Source organism: Euleptes europaea, chromosome 1, assembly GCF_029931775.1.
Source record: "Euleptes europaea isolate rEulEur1 chromosome 1, rEulEur1.hap1, whole genome shotgun sequence".
Lineage (NCBI taxonomy): Eukaryota > Metazoa > Chordata > Lepidosauria > Squamata > Sphaerodactylidae > Euleptes > Euleptes europaea.
Window position 1 is genome coordinate 125,749,534 of NC_079312.1, and position 8,359 is coordinate 125,757,892.

An 8,359-nucleotide genomic window follows, 5' to 3' on the forward strand; every position below is an offset into this window, starting at 1 on the left:
TGTAACCTCACATGAATGTATACACCATCATACTGCTGTACTGGGCAAATTCTTGCTCCAGCTGTTCTGTTCTATCTAATCTATTTATCCATCTTTAAAAAAAAAAAGTTTTATTGAAATATTCAGAACACTACAGACTATGTCAAAGTACATAAAGCATACAAAAACACAAGATACAAAAAGAAGAAAGTGAAGAAAAAAAGAAAAAGAAAAAGTGAGACACAAAACATTACAGAAACCGACCTCCAACTCTCCTCACACAGAACAGACTACCATATACCTTATTCCTCTTGCGAATAATTTTGATTTAATCTATTTTTACTTTAATTATTATTTAACTATTTTCATCTTAGTCTACCATTTAATAAATTTAGGTCCTAAAACCTGAGGTCATTTTTTAATCCATAAAATATTGATTTATATATACTGACCATACCTTCCAGTCTATATCAAAGTCGGAAACCCAACTATCCATCTTTTTTATTGAGCCTGTCTGTCCTAGGGAGCTCAGAATTACTCCCTTTCTCCATATGTATCCTCCCAACCACCCTGTGAGGCCTAATTAAAATCTGAGGATGGCAAAGCAAAAGAGCTTCCATGTTCAGCTTTGCACAGGCTCAGTATCTCATTTAAACCATGCTGCAACCCATGCAATGTAGCTATGCATGGCTTAGTTTGCACACCAGAGATCCATAACCCTTGCAGATACCGCCTTGTAATCAGACATGAAGGCACATGGAGTTTCTCACATTCCTCTTCATTCTCGCAGTCCCTTCTGACCTTGGAAATATCCTTCCTGGGGTCATGAGATCCATGCAGAGGAATAGCCATGTGTGTCTATGGGCTGGAGTGAGGAAGGACAAGGGGAAGAAGAAATCGAGCCCTTTCCTCAACAGAGCTGTGCCTGTGAAAGAGGAAGGAGGAGCAATTTCACCCCTTGCCTTCCTCTCTCCAACCCCCCAAGCAGCGTTCCTCCACGTGCATCCCATGACCCCGAGAATGATCTTTCTGGGGGTCAGAAGGGGATGCAGGAACAGAGAGGGATGCAGGAAAAGGCTGTGGTCTGTGCACAGAATGATTGGATACAGGCCACTGTGCTAACTGCACACAGATAGCTGCTTTGCATGCGTGGCAGCACAATTCAAATGTGACACTGGATAAATGCCGAGTTGCATGCAGAAGGTCTTTTGCCTCAGTATAGTGTGAGATAATTTAAGAGGAAAGTGAGCGACAGCCCAAGGTGAAACAGTGAGCTTCACGGCTGGGGTGTGTTGGATCTCCTAGTAGGGTTGCCAGCTCTGGGTTGGAAAATACCTGAAGATTTGGGGAGTGGAGCCTGGGGAGGGTGGTGTTTGGGGAGGGGAGGGACCTCAGCAGGGTATAATGCCATAGAGTCCACCCTTCCAAGGGGCCATTTTCTCCAGGGGAGCTGGTCATCTAGAGAGCAATATAATTAGGGTTGCCAACCACCAAGTAATAGCTGGAGATCTCCTGCTATTAATAACTGATCTCCAGCCGATAGAGATCAGTTCACCTGGAGAAAAATGGCCGCTTTGGCAATTGGACTGTGTGGCACTGAAGTCCCTCCCCTCCCCAAACCCCACCCTCCTCAGGCTCCACCCCAAAAACCTCAAGGTATTTCCCAACCCAGAGCTGGCCCGTGAACGCACCAGCAACTTACCTCGCTATTTATACGTGTCGAGTACAAAAGAATCGAAAATGAAATAAAAATTCTGTTCCCACCGTGCCGCCTTTCTCTGGTTTTTTTGATAAAATTCGCATGATTTCTGTTCCCACTGCGCCGCCTTTCTCCGCTGTACTGCGCTCAAAGGAAGGACGGCGATTGGTCCAGGAATTCGCGGGCCATCCCTTAACGGTAGCGGGGAAGGTTGTTTAGAAAATGGCGGCAAAAAAGGAAAAAAACCCGAGAACAGTATTGCGTGGCGGGAGTTTGAGGGGAAAGTGAAACTTGCCAACAGGACTTGCCACCATCCCACCCTCTCGCATCTAAGCACGCAAATTAAAGGCAGGGCTCATTTTGCAAGCCTCGATTCCGCCCCCTTCCCCCCACTCATGCTGCCCCACTCTGGTTGACTTGGGAGTTTGTGCCGGAATCCGGCAGGCAATGCTTGCAAAACCCCCCCCCAATTTCCCCCCTTCCTCCTTTGCAAAGCCGAAAGGGGGGGAACGAGTGTGGGCGGTTAGGAAGGATGGGGGGGCGGGGCGATGGGCTTTCAGCGGGGTTGTATGTTCCCACTTCATTGCTCCGTGTGAGGAACACGTTTTATTTTTAATAATCCACCATATAAGCGAATCCTCTTACAGCGGAGAAATTGTGCTCTGGAGACGTCCTCGGAATCCTCCGGGTGAGATGAAGTGGGAACATGCAAGGAAACCCCACAGAAATCGGAGTGGCAAACGTGCAGTGCGGACACGACCCTGGCAACCCTAATTGTAAGAGTGGGAGATTTCCAGACTCCACCTGGAGGTTGGCAACTGTCAGCCCTTGGCCCACAGAACCAGAAATCACCACAAAGTCATATAGAGTCCAAACAGATGGCTTTTACTGGTCAAATAGGCATACAGTGCAAACGAATAAAATGACAGCTATGAGAGACTCACTAGCTGGGAGATATTATAAGGCAGGAAAGGCGGGAGATTACACGCACAGGCTGAATACAGTTTCCCAGGAGCTGAGTTCCCAGGCCTAGGTATGCGACCTTGGGGGGCAGACAATACAGCGCAGAGACAGAGGCAATAACGAAACCGAGATAGCAGCCTGACATTCTGCTCCCCTCAAGGCCCCCTCCCAGTTCGCAAGGGGGCTGGCCTATCTGGGTAAGCAATGTGAAAGGCGTCGACGAGATCGGGGGCGGAGACATCCCGTGCGCGCACCCATTCGTCATAGGCAGGGGGGAAATGTTTCCAACGGACTAAATATTGCAGGTTGCCATGGTGAACACGGGAGTCAAGGATCTTGGAGACTTCGAAGTGTTCCTCCCCCCCCACCATGATGGGTTGCGCAGGAGGTGGGTCCGGATGCCACTGTGGAGAAGCAACATGGGGTTTGAGGAGGCTAATGTGGAAAACAGGATGCACACGCCTCAAGGATTTGGGGAGAGCCAGTTCCACCGTGACAGGGTTTATGACCCGGGTGATGGGGAAAGGGCCAATGTATTTAGCACTGAGCTTATGGCACGGTTGGGTGGAACGGAGATTTTTGGTGGAAAGGTAAACCAAAGCACCCACTTGCAGATCACCCCCGGGGGAGCGATGTTTGTCAGCTTGCGCTTTGTATTTACGTTTGGCCCGGTCGAGGTTGCTAACGAGCCAGGGCCAAGTGGTACGGAGGGCGTGTGCCCAGGAGGCAATGTCGGGGTTCCCCTCCCCCTCTACATCATCTGCAGGAGCGATGGGACTGAAATCTTGTCCATACACAGCAAAAAATGGGCTAAAACCTGTGGATTGATGCATGGCATTATTGTAGGCATATTCTGCTAAAGGTAACAGTTCCACCCAGTTATCCTGGTGGTAGTTAACATAACAGCGTAAATAACATTCAAGTACAGCATTGACACGTTCAGTTTGACCATCAGTTTGAGGATGGTATGCACTAGACAACCCTTGTTCCACTCCCACCAACTTGAGGAAAGCTTTCCAAAACTTAGAAACGAAACCACTTCCGCGGTCACAAATTATCTTACGCGGAAACGAATGTAAGCGAAAGATATGCGTCACGAAGAGGCGGGCCAGTTTCTGAGCAGAGGGGATCCCTGCGCATGGAATCAAATGTATTTGCTTAGAAAACAAATCAGTAACAACCCACAACACAGTTTTACCCCCACTGAGAGGGAGATCAGTCATGAAGTCCATAGCAATCACTTCCCAAGGTTTGCTGGGCGTTTCAAGAGGTTGTAGCAGTCCCGGGGGTTTGCCCTGCGATCGTTTCGCAGCGGCACAAACGGGACAGCTGCGGATGAAGGAGTCAATGTCGGAACGCATTCCCCCCCACCAGAACTGTCTGCGCAATAAGTGAAGGGTTTTCAGAAACCCAAAGTGCCCAGCTGTTTTGGCTCCATGAGCTAAATGTAAAACGTCCTTTCGGAGAGCTTTGGGTACATACAATTTCGAGTCCTTGTACCAGGACCCTCCTTGTTCCAAAACACCAGGAGGTAGGGTATGAGCGGTGCGTTCTAAAAGGCACTGGTCCCGAAGGACAGTTAAAAAGGACTCGGAGATGGGGATTTTGGAGGGGGCCCCCCCGTCGGCCATGGAGATCTTAGAAACAGTTATGGGGCTAGTGCTTACGTGCGGCGGCGCGCAGACTGCAGGCGGCTGGGCGGTCGGAGGGGTAGGAAGGGTGGGAACTCCGGTTTGTTGCGGTGGCGGCTGGGCAGTCGGTTGGGCTGGCGGAGCTTGTACGTTGGGTAAGGTGTGCTGATGCTGGGATCGAGTTTGCACAGCCAGCATAGGTAGAGCCCCACGTTGCATAGGGGTGAACAGAGAGTTGGTGGGTCTTTCGAGTTTTACCGGATATTGTGGTAAACGGGAGAGGGCATCCGCGAGAACGTTCTGCTTCCCAGGGACGTGCTTCAGGGTGAAACGGAACTGCGCAAAGAACTCCGCCCACCGTTGTTGTTTCGCCGATAGCTTATGGGACCCCGTGAGGGCAGCTAGATTTTTGTGATCGGTCCAAACCTCAAAGGGGACTTTAGACCCTTCCAAGAATTGTCGCCATAGAGTCAGTGCATGATGAACTGCTGAGGCCTCTTTCTCCCAGATGGGCCAGTTTAATTGAGCGTGCGCAAATTTTTTTGAAAAGTAAGCGCAAGGGTGAAGAAGACCATCCGGTCCTTGCTGGAGGAGAGCCCCTCCCATGGCTACATCGGAAGCATCGACTTGCACAATGAACATTTGATTTGGGTCTGGGTGCTGTAGCACCGGCTCCGAAGTGAAGAGGCGTTTGAGGGCCAGAAAGGCGGCTTGGCATTGCTTAGTCCATAGGATTTTTGCGGAGGGCAAGGCAGCCGAGCTTACTTTTCCCTTAGTTTTCAGTAGGTCCGTAATGGGTAGAGCCACCTGGGCGAAGTTAGGGATGAATCCTCGATAGAAGTTTGCAAATCCCAGAAATTGCTGTACTTGCTTCCGGTTGGTGGGGGGAGTCCAATCGAGGACGGCTTGGACTTTGGCGGGGTCCATGCGAAGACCTTGGTGGGAGATAATGTATCCCAAAAACGTGAGTTTGCTTTGGTGAAATTCGCACTTAGCTAGTTTTGCGAAAAGTTGATGGTTACGCAGGCGTTGCAGAACTTCCCTGACCAGGGCCACATGCTCGTCCATAGTTTTCGAATAAATGAGAATGTCATCTAAGTAGACCACCACCCCACGATATAGAAGGTCATGTAGGATTTCATTGATGAGTTGCATGAAGACCCCCGGGGCCCCTTTTAATCCGAACGGCATCACAAGGAATTCATACATTCCGAAACAGCTAGAGAAGGCAGTGAGGTGCTCATCCCCTTCGCGGATACGGACTCGGTAGTAAGCTTCCACCAAGTCTAATTTAGAGAACACACGGCCTTCCTGTAATTGTCCCAAAATATCCGATATCAATGGGATAGGATAGGCGTTGGTCTGGGTAACCGCATTGAGCTTTCTGAAGTCAATGCACAGGCGAAGGTCGCCCTCTTTTTTCCGGACGAAAAACGCGGGGGCCGAGTTTGGGGCATTCGAAGGGCGAATGAACCCTCTGGCGAGGTTTTTGTCCAAAAAGTCCCGGAGGACAGTGCGCTCGGAAGCGCTCATAGGGTAAATCTTACTCTTGGTTAATGTGCAGTCCTTTACCACTTCAATCGCACAGTCTGAGGCCCGGTGGGGGGGTAAGGCATCACATTCCCTAAGGTCGAAGACATCTTCAAAGTCCCGGTATACAGCGGGTAGAGCCGGTGGTGCTGGGGCAGTAGAGGTTAATGCTGGAACGGGCGGATATAGCAGAGCAAAGTTTTGCCGATGCTGGTCGCAGGTGGGACTAGCGAAGGAGATAGTGTTTGTTTCCCAATCAATACTGGGACTATGTCCTTTAATCCAGTTAATTCCCAAGACCACTTCAAATCGGATAGGGGCTATAGTGAAGTCTATTTGTTCCCAGTGGGAACCAATTCCCATTGCCACCCCTATGGTGCGGTGATCAACTGGACCCCCCTGGAAATGGCTTCCGTCCATTTGGGCAAATTGGACGGGGGCGGGTAAAGCCTCAGAGTCGGCTCTGAGTGCAGCAAAAGTGGTTTCGCTTATGAGAGTGCGACAGCAACCGGAGTCAATTAGTGCTTTGACGGGGATTTGTGGGCCACCGTTAAGTTGTTGTAAAACTGCATCCACGTAGACGGTGGAGTCCACTTCTTTGATTTTGGTAGGAGCATTCGGTTTGATAGGAAGATCCTGAGAGGTCTGTGGAGACGCTCCATTCACCACAGACCGGAGCCGTTTTTTGACAAGTCGAGGGGAGATTCCAGGTTTAAGGCTGGAGAAATCCAAGGATTTTCCTCATCCGAAGAGGGAAAGTCGTCCCCCAATGGGGCACTTGTAATCCGAGACCCGGCGGGGTCGTTGGTAGTAGGCAGGGAGGCTGGGTCCCCGGCATGGAGTGCAGAGGGTGTGGGTCTTCCCGGAGCTGCGCTGCGGGTGGCCGCGGTGCCTCTGCGTGGTGGACGACCTCGGGCGCGGGTTGTCGTGCTGGGACGAAATAATTCCTGGCGGCGTGGGCAAACGGCTGCAAAGTGGCCCATTTCTCCGCAAGTAAGACAGGCACCCCTCTGAAATCGGGCTTCACGTTCCTGGGGCGGACGTGGGGGATTTCGTGGGACGAGCAGTGGTGCCTTGGGTTGAGGCTTTTGGGTGCCTTTTTCCTTGTGCTTTTGACGGACGAGAGAAATAAAGCGTCGGCGGCTTTCCACTTCCTCGGCTAATAGGATCCAGTCTTCGAGGGTATCGGGATCGCCTCGCATGTAAGACCAGTTCAGAATGTCAGGATGCAAGGCTTCCCTGAAATGATGGATCAGGGTGGTCTCGGGCCAACCTACAATTTTACTTGCCAGTCGTTGAAATTCATCGGCAAATTCTCGAACTGTAGCAGAGCCTTGTTTTAATTGTAAGAGTTCCGTTTTGGCTCTTTCCCCCAGGAAGGGGTCCTCAAACCTCCTTCTCAGGGCAGTCATGAAGTTGTTGAGGGAACGAATAGCACGAGAGCGGGTGTCAAACTGGAGGACCATCCAGTCAGCCGCTTTACCTGTCAGAAGGGAAGCTACGTAACGCACCCGGCTATCTTCCGTGGGGAAAACTTGTCCTTGTTCTCGCATATAACTGTCCACTTGATGCAAGAAACAAGGCAAAGTCTCGAGAGATCCGTCATACGTAGTCCTCAATTTGAGTTGCTTCCAAGGGCCGGGCGCAGGTTGACCCGGTTGCACGGGTGGTCCGGGCGGAGGAGCAACAGGAGCTCCAGGAGGCAAGGGTGGAGCAGGCACATTAGCGGGTGGTTGCACGGGTGGTCCGGGCGGAGGAGCAACAGGAGCTCCAGGAGGCAAGGGTGGAGCAGGCACATTAGCGGGTGGCTGTACGGGTACCCCCTGACCCGGTATCGGAATGGGCTGTCTCTGAGCTATCAGGGTTTGTTGTAATTGCCTGTTCTCTTGAAGCATAAGTTCCATTACTTCCTGGAGTTGATCAACACGGTCGGAGAGCTCCCGATTCTGGGCTCGTAAGAGATGAACCTCCTCACTTGGGCCACCAGTAAGATGAGGCTTACTGGTCCGGAAGCTTGTGGCCCATTGAGAGCTATCCCCATATAAATCCTCGTCTTCAGACTCTCCTGAGTCTCGACGTCGGTCAGCCAAACGGCGTGCGCGTTGGGTCGCGTGCGACGGGACAAACGCCGGGGAAAAAGACAGACCCGATAGCCCTAGTACATTGTCCTTGGGGCGCGTGTCCACGTTCGCCAGATTCCTAATCCTTGCTGCAGCCGCCCTGGCTGCTTCCGCAGCCTCTCTCTCTCTTGCGACCTTAGCCGCTTCGGCGGCTTGCTGATCCGCAAGAACTTTGGCGTTCTCAAGTCTTAGGGCAGTCTCTGCCGTAATGCGCGGCAAAAGTTCTGTCTCCAGGAGTGTGAGTAGGGGGTCGGGTTCCCCGCCCAGCAGAGGTTGTACTCGAACCGCCAGTGCGGGTGCCTCGGCTCCAAAAGTCGAGGTCAAAACTTGAGCCAAGGTGGCTACCGGGGTGTCCTTTGTACATTCCACAAGGAGAAGAGCGGTGCTAATAGCGACTCGCTTGGCCTCAGCCTGACAGCTGGCTGCATCCGGGATCA